Genomic DNA, 20,558 nt, shown 5'->3' with positions numbered 1-20,558 from the left:
GGGGGGGGGGGTGTTGCGCAACAACAATACACACACATATAGTCCAAATGGTTGAAGGGCATAGAAACACACAGGTCTGTCACTGGCCTGTTCACTTTGATGCTGTGTGCAGTGTTGATTTAATAAAGTCAATCATCCAATCAGGATACAATCTTTAGATATCCTGAGAGAAGAGATATGTCCTGGTAGGTGTAGACAACCATTCTATCTGTATGGCATCACTGAAATGCCAAAAACACGACACAAAAAAAGACCCTGGGCTGTCGCACACACGTTTCATCTAGAAGTTAACTAAAATGACTTCAAAATGGAACTGAATGGCAGAAGGGGCTTTTCCACCTGGCATTAAAGGGCTCAATGTCAACAGTTAGGAAGCTGGCATCCGGTTCTGTGCTCCCTGCTGTGACAGTATCGCATGTCGCCTCTACTTAACAACCTCCTCCATCACTGAGCAGCCATCACCAAGGTGACACCAGGAAGCTGTTGCTGTCGTACCCTTGGCGACTGTCAGTTTTGTAGCCCATTGTTGTATCTGCAATGCCAACAAGCCGAGAGGAAGCAAAAGAAGGATGAGTTGGACAATTTAGTTCCTACAAGATTTAAAGAAATGGGGTGCTGTAGTGGCGCAGGGGCAAAGCACAACCCATGTATTGAGGCCTTAGTCCTCATGCCGGTGGTCGCAGGTTCGATTTCCGGCCTGGCGACATTTGCTGCATGTCTTCCCCTTCCCTCATGACCCTCTTTCCTGTCAAACTACTTTCAAATAAAGGTCACTAGAGCCAACAAAACCTTTAAAAAAAAGATTTAAAGAAATGCCTCATGTTTGAGCCCAGCTCAACAGAAAAGAAAAGGTTGTGAAATAAAAAGGATTTCACAACAGGCTTCACAAAGACTTCAGCGCTGCGTCAACAACAGATATCTCTGCAGGGATCAGCAAATAGCTGCTTTTGTGCATGTGTGTGTTTAAAGGGAGTAACTCAAGCAAAAGACCACCACTCTAAATCAGCAACAGAGTTTGTGCATTTATAGTTGTGTCTGTAAATCCAGTTATAATTCTGAGAATAATAACTGGGGTACATTTACTACAACAGCTATCAATCTCCATTGAACACATTTTAGACACTGAAGTCTGTTGCGGCCTCCCCGGCTCCAGACCCCTCCCCCACCACCACCATAATCTGCTCAACCGCTTTTCCCTCAGGAAATATATCAGTGGTGGAGAGAGGCTCATTCACAAGGTGATAAAATAATCAATTGAGCCAGAATGCCACTTTTTAAAATATCTGATCTAAAGCAATTCGTCCCAATTTAAACAGGATATGGATTCACCTGTCAGAAACTGGCAAAATTAGACCAAATAGGTATGTTCAGGTAATTACTGGGATGAAATATTAAGACTTGAAATGTCAGTGGGATAATACAAGCCCATTCAGACATCGTCCAGATAGCTTTTGTTAAAATGTACTTTATCTTTCTTCAAGCTGAATTATGAATACCAGTCAGCCGATCAATCAGCACAAAGCCTGTAAGATCAATCACATTTACAACACCCTTAGCCGTCGAATAAAGATGAGCTGCTTTCACAGAAAAATCCAACCCACAGGGGGAGAGACTGAAAACCACACGTTCACCTCCTCCTCTCTGTGATACGAAAGACAAAATGTTTCATCTTCCCCTCATCAACATTTTGAGTTGTCAAGATTTAAACTAAACTGCAACATACTAAAACACATTAATATTTTTGAAATTTCCCTTATTTCAAGTATTTGTTGTTAAAAGATGAGTGTTTCAGTCTTCAATAATATCAGACTGATAAAAAGAAATGCATTTTAATTTCCTCCATGGAGGCTAAATGAGGTCACATCTTATATATTATTGCTGGTTTGTAACCTAATAAAGACATTGATGTTACAAAATAAATGTGTTCACAATATACAGACGCTCTTATTAACATGCCAAAGTCTATTAGAATATATTTTCTAGCCAATATTTGCCCATTCAAGCTTTATTGCCTCCTTTAACTACGTGTTCCTGCCTCTAATTTTTGTTTTTGTAGAAGTCACAGCAGGCCCAGCATATCTTTTGAGGTCTCACATCTTCCTGGAAGGGCACATCGATTGAGCTGTTACTGCCAATAACTTGATGTTCAGAGACAGATGACTCCAAAAGATAAATAAAGAAGGCAATGTTTCACTCCAAGTTGTCCCATTACAATGTCAGGGCAGATAATAATTCAGGAATCACAAATTAAAAAACAACAAATAAGTCGCCACCTCAAGTTATCTCGTCATAAGAACATAAGAGTCGTCAAAAGATTCAGAGGAAATACAACCGACTAGATATTCTGTGATTTGGTATTTAAATCAGCAGTATACAGACAGTCCTAAGCTTTTCTGTCTGTGACATTTCCAGTTGATACATTCAGAAAGGCGCATGCAAATATAAACACAAAAAATATATCAAAAATAAACCAAAAGACGTAATTGGCATGAAAATTCTGTCAACCAGCTTGACATATTGATAAGGCTCCAAAGCCTGAGCGATTATCATCAAACCCTCACCCAGCAACACAAAGACTTCAGTTTAAAAGTACAAAGCTCCCAAAGGTTAATGGGATTCCTCAATCCACAACAAAGAACATCTTTAGTTTTTGGAGAAAGCTATTGGGTATGTCAGTGGGTGATCCAAGCTTTCCTCAGTGCAGACATTTGCATTAAAATTTATGTCGATCAACGCTCTTTGAGACAGACACTCAAAGCAGAAAGGTTTGCACACATGAATGACAATAAGTGCAGCCTGGAGTTTGGCACAAGTGAGTCCCTCTTTGTCTAGCATGAGTTGCTTTTAAGTAAAGTGCCCTGAGGTGATACTGTGGTGTGAACCGGTTCTAGATAAATAAACTAAATTAAACGGTGTTTCACATAAATCCCAGGACACACTAAAAATCTGTGTTTCACTTGAAACAAACCAAAGACCAAGCTTTTTAAGAAACTCAATTTCCCACATTCCTGGAGACATTCAATTTGCTCCTAACTGAAGTCTATATTTTCTTTGTAAAAGATTGCCCTTCTGCGTGTTACATTTGGATTCCTTGGAGAAAATGACTAGTATTAACTATGTTATTTTATTTATTGTTAGCCTAAGATTGAAACATTTCACCAACTGAAAGTGTCCTCAAGGATGATTGAACATCAGAAGCTACAAAAATATGCCAATATGGTGGAACAAGGCCTACACAGTTGTTAGGGAGTTGGAAATGCAGAAATGTTATACTCCATTTTACAAAAAAGTTCTTTAACTGAAAAACTTTAATCAAAGATTTGCTGGAATGGATAGTTTAAAGAATCAAGACTTTCCAACACAACAACCACCACAATTTAGTGAGAAGTCCATAAAATAGTACATGAGCGACTACCTCTACATTAACAGGAAATACTAACCAAACTTGACATGATGAATCGTATGCAGTGGACAGTATTTATCTAGAGATGAGACAAAGACTAAAAATTAAAACGCTAAGAACATTAATGAATCATTCAAGATTTGGAACTGGAATGAACCTGAAGAGTAATTTATGAAAAACATGTAAAGTGTTAGAATTACCAGGTCTAATAAATACTAGACAGCTAAGGCTAACATTGACAAAAGTATTTTGCTTTTTAGTGTAATATTGTGTTTTATTGTTTGTATGTTGTTTTAAATTGTTTTATTTTTACACTTGTGCAGCACTTTGTGACCCTGGTCTGTGAAAAGTGCTATAGAAATAAAGCTTACTTACTTACTTACTTATTTATTGGCTTATCCCTCCAAACCACTGAAACTGGGTTTGGCCTCCAGAACTTTGCTTGTCAGGCAGCATCGTGTCAAACAGATGGGATTTTGGTGTGGATCTGTTTTCTGGAGTCTCGTTTGGCCTGTTAGTTACAGAGGAAAGAACTGTTAATGCTTCACCAAGACATTTAGAATCATTTCATGCTTCTAACTTTTTGGGAGCAATTTGCAGATGTCTCCTTCCTGTGCCAACATGATGTTACGCCAGCACCTAAAAAATGGTTCCAACCAACCTTATTTTGGTTGGATGTGTTAACAACAGACATTAGCTCCTTTGGAAAGAAGTTAGCAGCTTCGCTCCAAAGAAAAATAAAAATAAACCATATCATTTACTCCAACTTTAACATATTTCATTTCCAAATAGTCAACTAAGATGTGCAACATTGACATCAAATAAAAGTCCAAGTGTTCAGTGAGGTTTAGGATTGTTTATATGCATAAAAAAGGAAGCTGAATGGAGTAAATAAGAGAAAGTTACTGACCTGTTGCATGTTTAATGATGGTCTAGATCTTTTGGCATGGACTTCTCTAGAGGCTACATACCATTGAATAGGTTTATAATGAACCCAAGTGGAGTCTGTAAATTATCTGTTTACCTGCATTAACAATTAACTGAGTAGAACTAGGAAGAAAACTGATGGGCTTTACATTAAAGGTTTTAATTCCACAGAGAAACCGATGAAATGTTCATTTTGTGGATATTTCATGGATAATCTCAAAATGCTTAAAATTATCCCATACAATGAGAATGAAACAAATGGCTGCCGAGTGCTTGAGACGTCATTGCTCCAGACCGATTGCACATTCACATTTAAACCAATGACTTCTACCTGCCAACGTGGTTTACTGTATATGTCCAAGTAAGGATGTAAAATAAAATTTTGCTGCCATTTTTAAAAAGCGGATTTCATCTTCATCAGTCACTGTTGTTCTTGTACAGTTTATACTGATTCTTTCAAGTTAAAATTAGTAACTGCTGTGTAACAAGATGTAGGCAAACAGGATTTGCACCAAGTACTTTGAATTTGACTTGATTTTTATAACATTGTTCAGAATAGCAGTTTCACAACTGAGGGATAATATTGTTTTACTCCTGAAATATTTGACCTCCTACTTTCTCTGTGAAATCTGATTTTGCAGTGATTAGCATAGTCAGATCTCACTCCCCTGCAGATCCTGCTGCGAACATAATAATAGCAGATACTTTTATAATCATGTTAGTGTCCAGTGGCAAGTGTTATTTATCCCCCGCTGTCACACATCCAGTCCTTCAAGACTGAATAAACATTAATTACTACAACTGAGGTTCAAGTTCCATTATCACCCCATCACATCATTTTTAATTAAAAGAAATCCTGCTGTTGGCCTATTTCCTATAGATATTATCTGACACTTACTCTCAGAGTTAAAAGGCCAAAACCACACACATCCAAGATGCCTAGATTTGGTTTATGTCAACATTAATGGAACTGATGCTTTCTGGGATACATCAATGCATTTTAAGGCGGTAATTTATGGGGAATTATTGTTTTGTCCTTTAAGTGGCATGTCAAATCTCTGAGGGAAATTTAATGCAGTAATAGCTGCTTTTTAATAATGGTTTATTTTTCTCTTTGGCTCAGATTGTTTAGATCAGGGGTGTCAAACTCCAGTCCTGAAGGGCCGCTGTCCTGCAGTTTTTAGATGTGCCACAGGTACAAAACACCTGAATCAAATGGCTTAATTACCTCCTTCTTGTGTAGGTTCTCCATTGCCTTGCTAATGACCTAATTATTCTATTCAGGTGTGGTGCAGCAGAGGCACATTTAAAAGTTGCAGGACACCGGCCCTCGAGGACTGGAGTTTAGATGGACTGCTTGTTTGAAACCAACAAGCTTGACTGCAACCAAGCACTCAACAAATGTCTGCTTTCATTTGGAAGAAGTCATTAAGTCTGATGGGAAATAGAGGAAAAGAAAATGTTTTACTCAACAGGCAGGGATAAGTACCATGGTGTATCCATACCCAATTTGAAATATGAAAGATTTTACTATGTATTTTGACAAAAATGATAAATGCATATTAAATATTTAGAGCGCCCTGGTGTTGACACAAACCAAGCAGCATTGTGAGATGTAAAAGGACGTCTGGTATTTTGTTTCAACAGACAAATGGATCCATTTTCACTGAAATTAGACGATGAAACGCCTCAACTTGCTCAAAGTATAGCTGCAGTGATGCTTATACAGACATTAGCGGAACATCACACAATTAACTTCTGGGTATGAGGTCCTGAAATTTTGTTTTCATAAAAAAATCTCTAAATTTTTTACTTTACATTAAGGCAATTATTCTGTCAGTTGCATTTTGCATCAGATGTATTTAATCAAGTTAAATTTCACAACATTTTGTGATTCTTAGTGCTTTAGTAAGCAAGCCAAGTATCTATATTTTTTCTTGACTGGTTCCCAGCATTTATTGGCAGGTCAGATGAAAAATCTGTTAACTAAATTTATCAAACCTGATAATGGGTATATATGGGAAATCTTTCAATTCTTTAACAGCTCTGAGGTAGGATGCTGGATTTCTGCAGTCAATATACTGAGGAGTAATATTACACCCAGATTAATTAATGAATACCAACAGGATTTATACAGCGATTTAGCAGGAAGCATTAAAGAGAACATTAATACTGTTGTCAGGACACACAAAGGGCTGCAGCAGTAAATATCAGCCACACAAACAGGAAGGTAGCAGGTCTGAGAATCTCATGGAACGAACCCGACTGCCAAGTTCTAAGTCATTTGGGTTAGTATGAGATGATTGTTTTGTCTTTTGACAAATTTTATTCAAATTTAAACTCATCATTTACCAATAAATACTTATGGAAAGGTTACCCTGCAACCTTGAATGGCTGAGGGTAAAAGATGATCTTCCCTCAACGTGTGATGCTGTGGTATGAGAAAGATGAGACACACGTTGAGCTTCCTTCACATTCAACTGGAAGATTTATTCTTCTTCTGTGGTATAAACACACTTCAGGTATCACAAACTGCAGTAGAGAACCATTAACCAAACAATTATTATTTTAACTTGCTCCATTTAGCATCATAAATTCCATCAAATTACAAAATTAATTCACAAATAGCTTTTACTTCTCTAAACCATATTAATTTTGTAGTTAGTGCTTTAAATTCAATATCTTCTCCTCTTTTCTGAGACCTTTTGTATTTAACTATCAAAAATAAAAATATATAAAATAGTTTTTAACCATTTTAATAGCTTTTACCATTTTTAATCAGCACACATAAAATATATTTTAACATTTAAGCATCTTAGCTTTTAACAATATCCATCATTTCAATAGAACAATAATATTTTACAATCTGCATAACAAACTCTACTCTTGATATAAAACTGAAAAGGCGCAATACTCCTTTAATGCTGCGTCTCGGTACTCAGTTTCACATATGTTCTAAATATATCTGGTTTATTCAACAAACCCATAAAGAAGCATAAACTAATATAAAATAAAATAAAGAAACCAAAATGTCTTTTGAGTGAGAACTCTCTCAAAAAGTGCAAAACACAAGTTCAAATGAACTCCGCTGTCCCTCAGCTAGCTCCTGAGCTAGCTCCTGAGCTAGCTCCTGAGCTAGCTCCTGAGCTAGCTCCTGAGCTAGCTCCTCAGCTAGCTCCTGAGCTAGCTCCTCAGCTAGCTCCTGAGCTAGCTCCTCAGCTAGCTCCTGAGCTAGCTCCTNAGCTAGCTCCTCAGCTAGCTCCTGAGCTAGCTCCTCAGCTAGCTCCTGAGCTAGCTCCTCAGCTAGCTCCTGAGCTAGCTCCTCAGCTAGCTCCTCAGCTAGCATTAGCTCCAATCAGCCTTCAGAGCAAGTCCCGTTTTTGGACACAATAATAATCACAAAACGAACTACGCGACTCATTAGTTGAGATTCGATTTAAGAACCTTTTCAACTCTTCCAAGAAAACTAATATATATGTATAAAACCATATTTCTACTGACCTGTGATATGAGAAAGACGAGACATTTATTTATTCTTCTTGTGTGCTCAATCTTCTCTATGCCACCAAGGCGACAGCGCCCCTAGCGGTTGTGTGTGAAATTGTATAGAACTAACTAAAATGACACCGAAGAACTTATTACAACGAGAAATTAAAGATACAAAATAAAAAATTATGTTGAGATGTATATTTTCTTAATTATTGTTTTTATTTACCAATAACTTGTTTTTCACCCCTTTACAGAAACAAACAGCATGGGGTCAGGGAAGCCTTCTCAGTGTTTTTAATTTACATGCTACAAAAACTCAGTCTTTTAAAAATACAAATCTATTTAAATAGTCTAAGAATCATTGTTTTTCCCAGTGGAATAAGTTGAATAATGAGACTGATCAAAGATAGCCAATATCCAGGTGGACCATGGAGGACAGCACAGCTCTGTCCTGCCAACAGACTCCATGTCAGCTCTTTTCTCTGACCTTTCCTACTTAATGTTCGTTCTGAAGAAAACAGGACGGCTATTTTACACCTGCAACTAATGTCACACAGTGTTTGATTTATGGCACATCTCAGAAATAACAGAAGGAATGCAAAAAGAAGAGAAGTACTGCTTTGCCATAAAAAATGAGAAATACTTTCTAGTCACTCACACCTTTATCAACTATTCCTCATCAGCCAGCATTTATCAATATTTCCTAAAAATGATGATCACTGCCTTGCACTAGATACAAAACCAAATCACTTGTCTTGCAAAGTATAAGGTTCGACTCTTTGTCATGGGCTGGATTTTAACATACTGCTATTAGTTTCACTACATCAGGGATCCTATAAATATTGAGATACATCTTCGTATTTTGTCTATTAATACTTTAGCATGGTTCTTGTGTTAGAATTCAAACAATAGTAGCTGCAACTGGTGTGTTTACAGGCAGGTAATCAGTTTCCACACTCTGTGGCTTTAGGAAAAACTAATGAATAATTAAACACCTGATATAACTCACATTTTCTTACACCTGTACAAGATAAAAAGCCTGGATATGAACTAAGGTCACTGTACTGACAAGAATGTGGACACATTGATTAATTTATAATGAGCTTACATGTTTGTTTATGGATGCATGAGTCTGTGTCCGTGCATATAGATACAGGTGACATTAGGGGTCACTGCACAGGATCTGAAACACACAGCCTGTTACAAAATGACACCAGTAATTTAATGGATGCACAAGCAGGACACAGTGTTCACACGCTGCCGGCTTTAAAATTAACCATCAGCACAGACAGGAAGACAAAACTTGGATCTAAAAGGATGTTTTTAAACAGCTTCAGAGAGGGGCTGCAGAGACTTTCAAAGCAGGAATGTCTCTGCAGAAACTGTAAAAAAAAAAAAAACAGTCCTCATAAAAAGCAAAATGAAGAAGGAAATGCAGCAACTCAGAATGGTCACAGACGGAAAGTCACTAAATTAAGGCAAATTTCACTATTTTACCAGAGTAGTAGAAAAGAAGGATCTATAATTAGACTTTAAACTGCATCAGATTGCAGTCGGGTTTCATTCTTGCAGCTTTCACAATTTACACACAATGACTCATTCATGTCCTTTGCTCTTCCTGTTTTCATGAACTGAATGGATTATTAAATATTTAAATGTAATGAAACATTTTGCAAGCATTTACTCAATATTTGTGTTCAACATAAGATCCCAAATTCCATCAAAGTGAGGCTTCATGATAAAATCTCACTTTGAAACTTGTAATTTAAGAAGCACAGCTCTGCTGCACAAACAAGAGCCAACTTCAGCTGCTCCATTCTCACCTTTCTCAGGAAAAATCCTATCACTACCTGCAGCACAAACACTCCATGTTTGCAATTATCAATGCAACAGCACACAAGATATGCACAAACTCAGCATATCGAGTCTGTAGAACCTCCAAGAGAGAAACAGCAGAAGCTTTTAAAGTATGTTCATAAAAAATACACAGCCTGGATGTGACATACATAGTTTTCTTTTGTATCAATTTTGGGACAATTAATGCTATAAAGATATTTGAAAGCATAAGAAAATGTGACTAGAAACTTATAAAGAAAGTCTAAATTCTGACTGCTGACAGGTAAATGAGAGAAAAATGGCTTTTTTCATCAAAAATGAACAAAAATGTATGAAGGAGTTGCAAAAACACAACTAAGTGGGTTGCTATTGCAACTGGTCTGAAGTATAGGATGCACATTTAGAAACAGATTATGGAGAAAAAAAAGTTACTCAACGGAAGACATGATGGTCATACAGTCCGTAAAGAAGCTGGAATGTGAAAACAAAGCAGGAAGCAGGCATGAAAACCATAAGAACCAGGAAGAAGGCCCGGGATCTGACAGGTGTGCTAATCACAGAGGCAGCCAAAACATGTGAGGAAGGGAAAAGGCTACACAAAATAAATCAGGAAGTAACCAGTGAAGTCTTGCTGTAGCGTCTCAGTCATAAATGGAGCAAGTTAAGTTAGACATTATGAGCAGGAGGATGGTTACTTTGCAGCATTTATAAAACGTTTTGATTTCTGCTTCTGTAAATATTTGCAGGTGTGTGAAACACTAACATCCCACTAATAAGTTGCCAGGCTCAACCTACTGCTAATCCTCAAATAAGAAAAGCATAGATGAAATTTGAAAGAAAAAATATTTACTCAGAATTGATCTACTACTTTTCAACAATACAAGAAACCTTATTCCATTTAAATACAGTTTTGCTGCATAGAGATCATTTCCTAAATCAGAACTATGGCTGATGTTTAAAAAGACTATCAGTTAAAGTGGCCAAATGATATTTTCCTTTAATCCGATATGATAAAAATAGCCAAAGTAGAAAAAAAGTTGAAAAAAAAAGACCAGGTACATTAATACTAATCCCAAACAATCTTTTCCTTCACCATAGATATTTATTTCAATATGCTCTGTAGCGGGGATGTTCAAAGTGTGACTGTGAATTAATTTTCTGTACTTGCAGCCACAGTTCAGGAATATCACTGATGGGCCAGATTTCCACTGATACGAGGTTTTTCAAAAAAGATGCAGAATATTAGAATACTTATGAAAAACACAAAATATTTCTTGCATAGTGAAACAACTTTTACAATGATTCAGCAGATGTTGTTTTATCAAACATTTTTTATTAGAAAGTGTTTGTTTTTTTGTGTGTTTTTTTTAACTTGTTGATTTTTCCTGTAAAGGTTTGGGCACCAACTGTCCAGGATACTGAAGCAATGGCTTCCTGACATTGCATGTCAAACTCAAAAGTTCACTGGTTTTAGAAGATAGGGCTGCTTGGAAAGAATGATTTATAAATTGTAACTTTTATAGAATTGAAGGAAGGATTTAGTCAAAATAGATATAAAGCAACACTTTATATATTCTTTATTTTATTGAAGATGCCATTGTTTGGGGGAATGTAAACGAAGGGGTCTGCCTGTCCAGGATTGTAACCGTGCATCCATGACAGAGCTGAAGGAGCTGATGAAGACTTTGACTTAAGACAGGACAACCACGGCAGAATAATCTGTCCATCTTTGATGTATGTGTGTGTTTGTGTGTGTCCGCAGCGCCAACCTTGAGGTGAAGAATGACTCCGTGATCGCTGCTTTGCTCTCCACCCATCTACCCGGCAGCATTAGTTATTAGGCGTTTGCACACATGAGAGCAATATTTCACAAATTCACGTTTGTAATTACGCACACGCACGCACGCACACAGACGCACGCACGCATTTTTGGCACCGTTTCCCTCAGTAGCTATCCATTATGAGTAGAGGCAGGCCACACACACACAGCCCTATTTTGCTTGAACCCTGCACATGTAATTTCAATTCACATTGACTTAGACCCACTCAGTCACCAATTCAATATATTTTTATGGTTCTGATCTCACCATGCCCACTTGACCCTCTTGTGTTCAGAGTGTTTGTGTGAAAATCAGCCCTGCTGCAGCATAAGGTCTTCTGATTACCCACTGAATGACGTCATGTATTTGGATAAATGTCACTCAAAAACCTAAATTCCTTCAGACACACCATGACAGTGAGAACTCAGAGCAACGCTCCTTAGAACATTGGAAACAGCAAAATGGATGAACATAGTTGTGATGATGTGCTGAAGTCAGGCTGTTGGAAGGAGTAGGAGCTTCTTAACCCTCCTATTATGTTCGTTCCTGAGGTACAGCAATAATGTTCGTGGGTCAATTTGACCCGGGGAGAGTTTTGGTTCCTGCAATAGTGTCAGGAACCAAAAAATTCCTCCAAAACATTTCTTTATCTGATTATTAACTCTAATACTAACCATCTCAATCAAAATTTGTGCAATTATGTTTTTTATTTCTCAGAAATTAAGGATTAATGACGACAACTTACTCAATTACTCATTTGGACATAAAAAATGGGATTTACATTTTTTATGTCCACTGAAAAAACCTAGACACAAAAAAACAATAATTTTCTTGAAAGTGATCTTTGGAAAAAATTTTTATATTACATTTAATTTTTTTTTTCAAAGGGTGACACTCTTTATAATTGAACTTGAGACACACATACTGTTCCGGGTCAAATTGACCCGCCAATTAAAATCAAGATAAATGAGTCATGCAGAGAGTATTCATGTTTTCCTCCACTTCTACTGAGTGTCCACTCAGTGTGGGTGGAGTTTACCCACGGGAACAGAAAAGGTTCCCGTCAAAAGTTGTATGAACACCTGCTTTCTCGCAGTTCATTGTGAAGTAAAGAGAGTAGGGAGAAAGTGGGTTTGTGTGTGTCTGCGTGTGTGTGCATGTGTGTGTGTGTGGTGTGTTGTGTTGTGTGTGTGTGTGTGTGTGGTGAAATAAGGTTCATAGCTGTAAGGAAACAAACAGAATTGGACATTTTTAATCTTTTTTTGGACTTCAACTTGACTGCCGGGTTAAATTGACCCGAACAGTATCAATGTAACAAGTAGACGCAGGGGGGGCTGCAAATGTGTAAAATGAATAAATTTTCAATTTATATGTAGAGTTCACCTATTAAGACAAATAGAAAAAGTTTCATGCAATAAAAATACTTGCAACTATTTTAAAAATATTTTTAAACTTTGAAACGGGTCAATTTGACCCGCAACATAATAGGAGGGTTAAAGAGACAGAGACCAATTTCAAGGCGTCAAATTGGAAAGTCAAATGTCCTATAAGTTTTGTTTGATATAAACAACTGAAGGTAATATTTACTTGACTGTACTATAAAATTGTGATATATTATTGGAAAATACATAATACTTCCCCTTTAACATAACAATTTTGAAATTATTGTCCTGAATCCAGTAGAAATCCCCACACAGAAACAATGCAGAAATGATGCCAAATAAAGATAATTTTTAGTAGAAATGCATGGATTTGTCCCTGATGTATTACAATAAAAGAAACAATCTCTTCTTATTTAGAACCTGACACAAGACAGACGACCATGCAAACATAAACTTTCAGTCGCAACTGCAATTAAATGTGACCAGTTCATTAAAAAAGATCATGTTCTTGAGATATTAAGTCAAGAATAAGGTTTTTCTGTTTATTTTCACAAACTAATGGCTTTAAAAAGCAAAAGAAAAGAAAATAGATAAGAGAAGCATTAAATTTAGATAGACTTATTTAAAATCAACTATCTGGAGGTGCTGATGCAAACGGAAGAGCAATCAGGATAACAACAACAGTAACTGGTGTCATTTTAAATGGACCATTGATTCGAAGAGCTTAACGAATCATCTAACGTTGTCAACATCCATTTGAGATAATTACTTCTTCAGTGTGCTCAAAAATGAATGCTTTTAACGGCCAATTTTAATGATACTGAAATTAGCACAGACGGCTGTAATAAAGCAAATTTAATCAGAAGATGCTTCTTTAAACTTTGTTCAAAGACTTCTCTCTTTCTTTTCAGTCACTTGTTTCTCAGTCTTGCTCTCTTGTCCCATCTTCATTTCTTTTCTGAAACATTATTTTGCTAACCCAACAGTTTCCTTTCCCTCGGCTCATTTCGTTTTTGTCTTCCATCACTCCAGTCTGTCTTTCTCTCTGTCACTTCTTCTCTTTCTCTCCCAGGATGTCTTGCAGGCTTGTCATAAATCTGTCTATCGATCTGCCAGCCAGTCACACTTCTGTGTGACAACGAATCATCCAGTCGTTCTCTTCTATGACAGCTACCAGGCATCTTCTAGATCTTAGCAAAAAACTGTCTACATAATGTACATGTGTGCCTGTATGTCTGGGACAGGAAGAGCAACAAAGAGAAGAGAATTTAGGTAAAAATGTGTTTTCACTGTTTGTTCATGTAAGAGTTGTGAGGACAGAAGTTGTAGACATACTGTTGTGTTTGTGTCACTTCCGTGACAGACGTGAATGTGGGAATTGTTTCCGTCCACAGAAGGCATGTGTAAGGAAGTGGGTCACAGGGTGAGGTTTATATCAGGTATTTTCTCCTATGACAGCAGCTGGCATGTTTTAATGAGCCCTGCTCCTGAGAGAGTCCAAATCTGGAAGCTGGACTGGAAACCTTAAAGCGATTATCTCCCAGAAACCTTTTTTGTCCATTTTTTAAGGAGGTGGGGTGTGTGTTCTTGCCTTGTGCTGTTAAGTGCTCATTACAGCTTTGCCCTGTTATCATTGGTCTACCTATACCAGGAATCAGCTGCCAGTCAAAAAGTGGAGGAAGTCTCAGGCTTTTTCTGGACATTTTGCTTTGAGTTTGTACTTCTGCCAGTTTTTTTTTTTTTGTCCAAGTCAGGGATGTTCCTGTAAGAATAATCATTTTGCTATTAAATGATCTGTTCATCAAATCACAGAAAAGACATATTAGCAACTCACAAAAACAAATGATTAAACCACCACCAGATCTCTGACTGGGATAAATTAACCACGCAAGATGAGAACATTTATGGGAACAAAAACTGCACCTCAGTGAAATATTTCAAACCATTTATAAATTTAACTACTCGGTTAATTACATATTTCAGTTTTTAAACCTCGTTTAACATCCATTTGTTCTGTTCCACTGTCCATTCTTCACACCACTAGCAGATTATTATTAATATGAGTTCATGTATGTTTCTTCATTTGAGAAATTCTGTTTGCATAATGAGTTTAATGTCTTTATAATTTGAGATAGTTAACGTATTCAGCCAGGGAAAGATGGTATTTCCTTTAAGAGTTTACATTGTTTAAAATTTTCTTGTGAGATAGAAATACAAATCATGTCAGAGTACGAATTAAATGGTTGCTTTTTTGGGTTTGTAGTTTTGTCATTTATCCTTTTCCTTAGTTATTCTTTTGTCTGGGTAGATCAACCTAATTTCTGTTTTAGTGTAGATCAGTCCATTCTCAGTATTTTAGTTAGATCTTCTTTACTGTCATGCTTAGATTTTTTCAGCGCTCCCGTTTGTGTTGACTCCTCCTTGCTCCCCGTTTCTCCCTCAGCCTGCCTTCTGCTCTCCCCTCTCAGCTGCATCCTGTTTGTAATCAGTTCTGATCCACCGTTCCAACATTCACTGTTCCAGTGTTCAAGCAGCTCTTGATGGTTTCTGTCACCTTCATTCATCTTGCTCTGACTTCCTGTCTCCCCCTTGTTGTTTGTAAGTTCTTGTCTTATCGGTTTTTCATTAAACTTGCTGCCTTTCCCTGTGCTGCATTTTGAAACACTACAACACATCATGACACTCACATCTGCTCTGTATTACCCCTACTTAACACAAAGGTATCACCATCTCTGTGCTCTGAACTCCAATTAGTGACTGGAAATGCCAGTCACTTTTGCAATACTGTAATTTGTGTATTTGCATAGTTTTGCTGTAGAAACTGAGAAGAAAGCAGCTTAAACTTTAACAAAGAGGCATAATTATTGTGAACATGCATATAATGTGACTCCATGTTTGTGGGAAAAAAAAAACTTCACACAGTTCTTTGCTTTTTTTCCACCAAAATAATGTAAAATACTTTCCAACAAATGTCTGTTTGCAAAGAACATGAGTTAACAGCCGAGTGCTTAGCAATAATAAAATATGCCTTAGTTTGGCCACTGAGATCCACTCTGAACTCAGGTTTGGGTTTGATTCCCACTTTAGTCCAATTCAAAACATCCATCCATCCATCCATTTTCTTGCACCCTTTTTCCCTCAGTGGGGTCCGGAGGGGTGCTGGTGCCCATCTCCAGCCAACGTTTCGGGCGAGAGGCGGGGTCACCCTGGACAGGTCGCCAGTCTGTCGCAGGGCAACACAGAGACACACAGGACACACAACCATGCACACACACACTCACACCTAGGGGCAATTTGGAGAGGCCAATTAACCTGACAGTCATGTTTTTGGACTGTGGGAGGAAACCGGAGTACCCGGAGAAAACCCACGCATGCACAGGGAGAACATGCAAAACTCCATGCAGAAAGACCCCAGGCCGGGAATCGAACCCAGAACCTTCTTGCTGCAAGGCAACAGCTCTACCAACTGCGCCACTGTGCAGCCCCTCAATTCAAAACATTGTTTTTTCCAATACAGCAGCAAAAAAGTGAAGTCTAGTGTTATATTGATCCACCAAATGCGTTCCCTCTCTCAACATCATGAATCATTCTGTTTTCAGATGTTCCTTTGGGAAGCAGAACCAAAACATTAGGTTGGTTTATTCATGCACCGTCATCGTGCCAAGAGTGGAAATCTATACATATAATATGTACTAATTCATGCAGTGAAAATAGGTTCCCTGGTTTCAAACAAAAGCTGTTGTAAGATGAATGGATGAGTCGCTCACCATGTTAATCTATGGAAGGTGTCTGCTGACTTCAACACAACTGTTGAATTAGTTCCTAAAATGCCTGAGCAATCTTTTGTGATGAAAACACACCAAGTACGCCTCAGCAAGAGTTTCACTGGGTTTAGGAAGGAATATGGCAGCCAGACGGACCACCACAGCTCACAGGGACACCATTAAAAGAATATTGCATAATCACTTGGCTTTGAAGCATCTTCAGACAAAAAGGTTTAGATGTTTGGCCATAAGGTGCAGGATTATGTTTAATAAAAAACTAACACGGGTTATTCTGGCAGGACCAGAGCACTTTGTAGCTACCGAGTTAAAAATGATTCTACAATCAATGTGACCAAAAACACAACAGGAAATCTATGACATGATGGCTGTAACAGAGGAGTCAAGGCATTGCTCCATACACTAATGGAAGTTCTTTCTATTTTGAGTTACATAAAACTGGAGCAGCAATCCCTCAAGCAGACAAGCAGTCACCTGATCCTAAACTTAACCAAACTTATACCATGCTGATAGTGAAGCATCTTTTCCTTTGAGTGGACAATGAAACCAGAAGAGCTCTATAAAAAAGGGAATCTATTTACTTATTTCAGAGCTAAAGGCTGTTTTGTAACCGCTCCTACTGAAATCAACTTGAAACATCCCTTTACTGACCCAGAAGTTGCTTAAAGTTAGAAACAGATTTCAGTTTGTTACCAGAACAATCGTAGATCAACTTTCTTCTGGTCAGGGCAAAGCTTTTGAAAATACCAGTCAAAGGAAGGACAATAGCTGCACTTAGGAGCCAGAGGAGCCTACATTTTGAGCCGTCAGCCTCCAGCAGTTACTGAACATTCTGCTTTTAAAGATGCTGGCAGTAAATGTCCTGGCAGCAAAGGTAGGACACCCTGAAATAGCCTAGCCATGAAATAAACTAAGCATGTCATATATCCATCCATCCATTTTCTTCCGCTTATCCGGGGTCGGGTCGCGGGGGCAGCAGCTTCAGAAGGGAGGCCCAGACTTCCCTCCCCAGCCACTTCTTCCAGCTCCTCCGGGGGAATCCCAAGGCGTTCCCAGGCCAGCCGAGAGAAATAGTCCCTCCAGCGTGTCCTGGGTCTCCCCCGAGGCCTCCTCCCGGTGGGACGTGCCCGGAACTCCTCACCAAGGAGGCGTCCAGGAGGCATCCTGACCAGATGCCCGAGCCTCAACTGGCTCCTCTCGACGCGGAGGAGCAGCGGCTCTACTCTGAGTCCCTCCCGGATGACCGAGCTTCATATAGTCATATAGTAATCAAGCAAATGAAGTTGTCATATTGTTTTAGTTTTAATGGGGTCTTTAAACCATCATAGATCCAAAACCTAAAAAAAAGACTTTGCATGGTTTCCTGTATTTATCCAAGCTGAATAAATTACTAAAGGCAGATTTAAATGCACAAAAGTCTGACTTTGAGTAAAAATCTCTGGCTAGACGTGTTTCTGCCTTACTAGAAAATGAAAGAGAATTCAAAAAGTGACGTTATTAAAAACAAATACCTGCTGTACTACCTAACATTTTTAACTGTATGATCAACTTAAAAAAGAAAAAGAAATCTGTAATATTTCTTTTTCATAATTGAACAAAAAAAATTCTCCATTTGCACCAATTACCTGCTCTGGCAGGTCCAAGTCAGACCCAAAGTCCACCTGACAACAATCTGCATCTTGGAATAAAAGCACCTTAATTGTAAAAGTTTTAAAGCTCATCCATTCTCTCTGATTGCATCCAGAGGTTCTGGATCTGCAGTTCTATTATTTATTTTGGCATAAACATTGTTTTCCTTTTTGCACTTTAGTGACATTTCCATGTTTTTCTCCCGGCAATTCATTTCCCTGTCATAGTCCTGTTGTAGTTCATTATTGGTCTGAAAACACTGTGGGATTAGTGCTGTGTTCGTGCTTCATTTAACTCTGGGTGACCGCTTTGACATCTGTCTGGTTTCCCTCTAGATCAGCAACCATTACTGATCACTTCCTGATGAAGTGGCAGAGAATAAAAACGAAGCAGAACCGGGAGTAGCACCCTGAGAGAGAGTTTTATTCACAAAGGGGAAAACGAACGTGTAAAGGGAACAGCGGAGGACGTAGAGGACACTGGTAGAACAATAGGATCCCAAAATAACAAGAGATTTGGACAAAGAAATATTGTGGATGGAAAGTGGAGAGCGGAGCAGATTTAAAGGTTTAGACGACTTCTTGGCCAAATGTGAGAAATATCAGAGAATGAAAAAGAACATCTAAGATGGATTTGAAATAAAACAAGCAAATGTGAATAAAATACACTTCAAAATACAAAATGTAGATAAAAAGAGAGAAAAGGGGGTGGAAGAGTTAAACTAAGTAACTGATTGCCAAACAAATGTGGATGTGACAGAAAACCAAAGTTTTGAGGGGCTGATTCTCCCTCCATGCTGGAAACGTGGCGGGCCGTCCCCGTAAGCAGCATTAGGAAGCGGATAACTTTCTGCAATCTGTCACAACACTCATTAATGTCTACCTCCTGCACCCTGAGACAGAGCGACACAGGAGGAGGAGAAAGGGGGAGGAAAACAGAATGAAAGACAAGTAGAAGAGGATGAAGCTGAGAGGGAGGAACATAAAAACATCTCCATGTTGTTTGGATCTGTAGTTTCTGATTCTTCACTAAACTCTCCTTTTCTCTGCTATCCACCATCCCATTGTTAGCTCCACAATTTCCCACAATATTTTCCGTTCGTTCGTGTTTCAGCCCCTCATCCTTCAGTTCCCTTTCTTTCACACTTTCCTCCAGTTGCTCTGGATCTAGCTGGCGTGTTCAGATGGTCCAGGACTGAGATGCATGGATTCCCCTTTCAGTTTGGACAGCAGCAAACTTTGTGTTAATCAGCTCAGTACTACCTGTCAATACGCAGCAGATGCTGACAGTCCCAGCGCTGCATAACAACACTGCCCCCTGTTGGTAACAGTGTATTTACAAGTCTATCAATATAGAAAATGGAAAGAAGGAGAAGTACACTACAGAGAAAGTGGTAGTTATATCTGTAGATGTTTCACGAGGAGATGAAACAATTAAAATTGTTTTTCCCTAAAACAATTTTAAACCTGATGGAGGAAAAGGTAGAGGCACTTTGTTCCAGATATCAGCCCCAATAGTTCATATGCAGCAACAACTGACAGGGAATTGAATATCATAGAGTTTACATGACCTTTTACTTTAAAATATGAAATATAATTTAAATTGATTAGATAAAATATGAGTGACTGTCTTTGTAATGATGTGTGGCCGTTTTTTTTTTTGTTGTCTCTTGAAATGAAAAAATAAAAACAACTAAATATGTTTGGCTGCCCAAGTGTTTGGTTTGGCTATGGATAACTATAAATAATTGATGAGGGCAATTATAACAAAAAATAGAAATGTAGATGAAAATTAGTCAGGGCAGCAGATGATCAGGAAATGACACCAAAACGATGTAAAACAAAACCTGAAGCTTTTCACATCTCATGGAGGTCAGGTCCATCAGAGAGTTTGGTTCAGCTGCAAACCTGGATCCTCCTCATGAACTGACAGGAGAGCATCAGCCGGAGAGCAGCCATGATGGCCAAGGTAACTCTGGAACAGCTGCAGAGACCAACTGCTCAGGTGTGACAGAATAAATACAAAGAAAATCTGACCTTTTTGAAAGAAGCCTGTGTTTGTGTTGGATCACGCCCTGCAGCTGGGTCCAGGTCCAGTACTCTTTGGGTCCGGGTCCAATACTCTGTGGGTCCGGGTCCAATACTCTGTGGGTCTGGGTTCAGTACTCTTTGGGTCCGAGGTTCAGTGCTCTTTAGGTCTGGGGTTCAGTACTCTTTGGGTCCGGGTCCGGGTTCAGTACTCTTTGGGTCCAGGTCCAGTACTCTTTGGGTCCGGGTCCAATACTCTGTGG

At 38.5% G+C, this 20,558-nt stretch overlaps 1 long non-coding RNA gene across 1 annotated transcript in view; it reads right to left on the bottom strand.

Moving 5' to 3' along the window:
• The window catches only part of LOC103464308 (uncharacterized), a 42,479-nt gene extending 34,568 nt beyond the window's left edge, over positions 1–7,911 (bottom strand). Inside the window, exons 1-2 of the long non-coding RNA XR_533636.1 lie at positions 7,832–7,911; positions 3,787–3,914 (exon numbers count right to left, since the gene is read on the bottom strand). This is a non-coding gene — a long non-coding RNA (uncharacterized LOC103464308). The remainder of the gene's footprint in view (positions 1–3,786; positions 3,915–7,831) is intronic.
• Positions 7,912–20,558: the final 12,647 nt, after the last annotated feature.

The sequence above is a fragment of the Poecilia reticulata genome, linkage group LG5, assembly GCF_000633615.1.
Source record: "Poecilia reticulata strain Guanapo linkage group LG5, Guppy_female_1.0+MT, whole genome shotgun sequence".
Lineage (NCBI taxonomy): Eukaryota > Metazoa > Chordata > Actinopteri > Cyprinodontiformes > Poeciliidae > Poecilia > Poecilia reticulata.
This window is presented reverse-complemented; position numbering and strand designations above follow the sequence as displayed.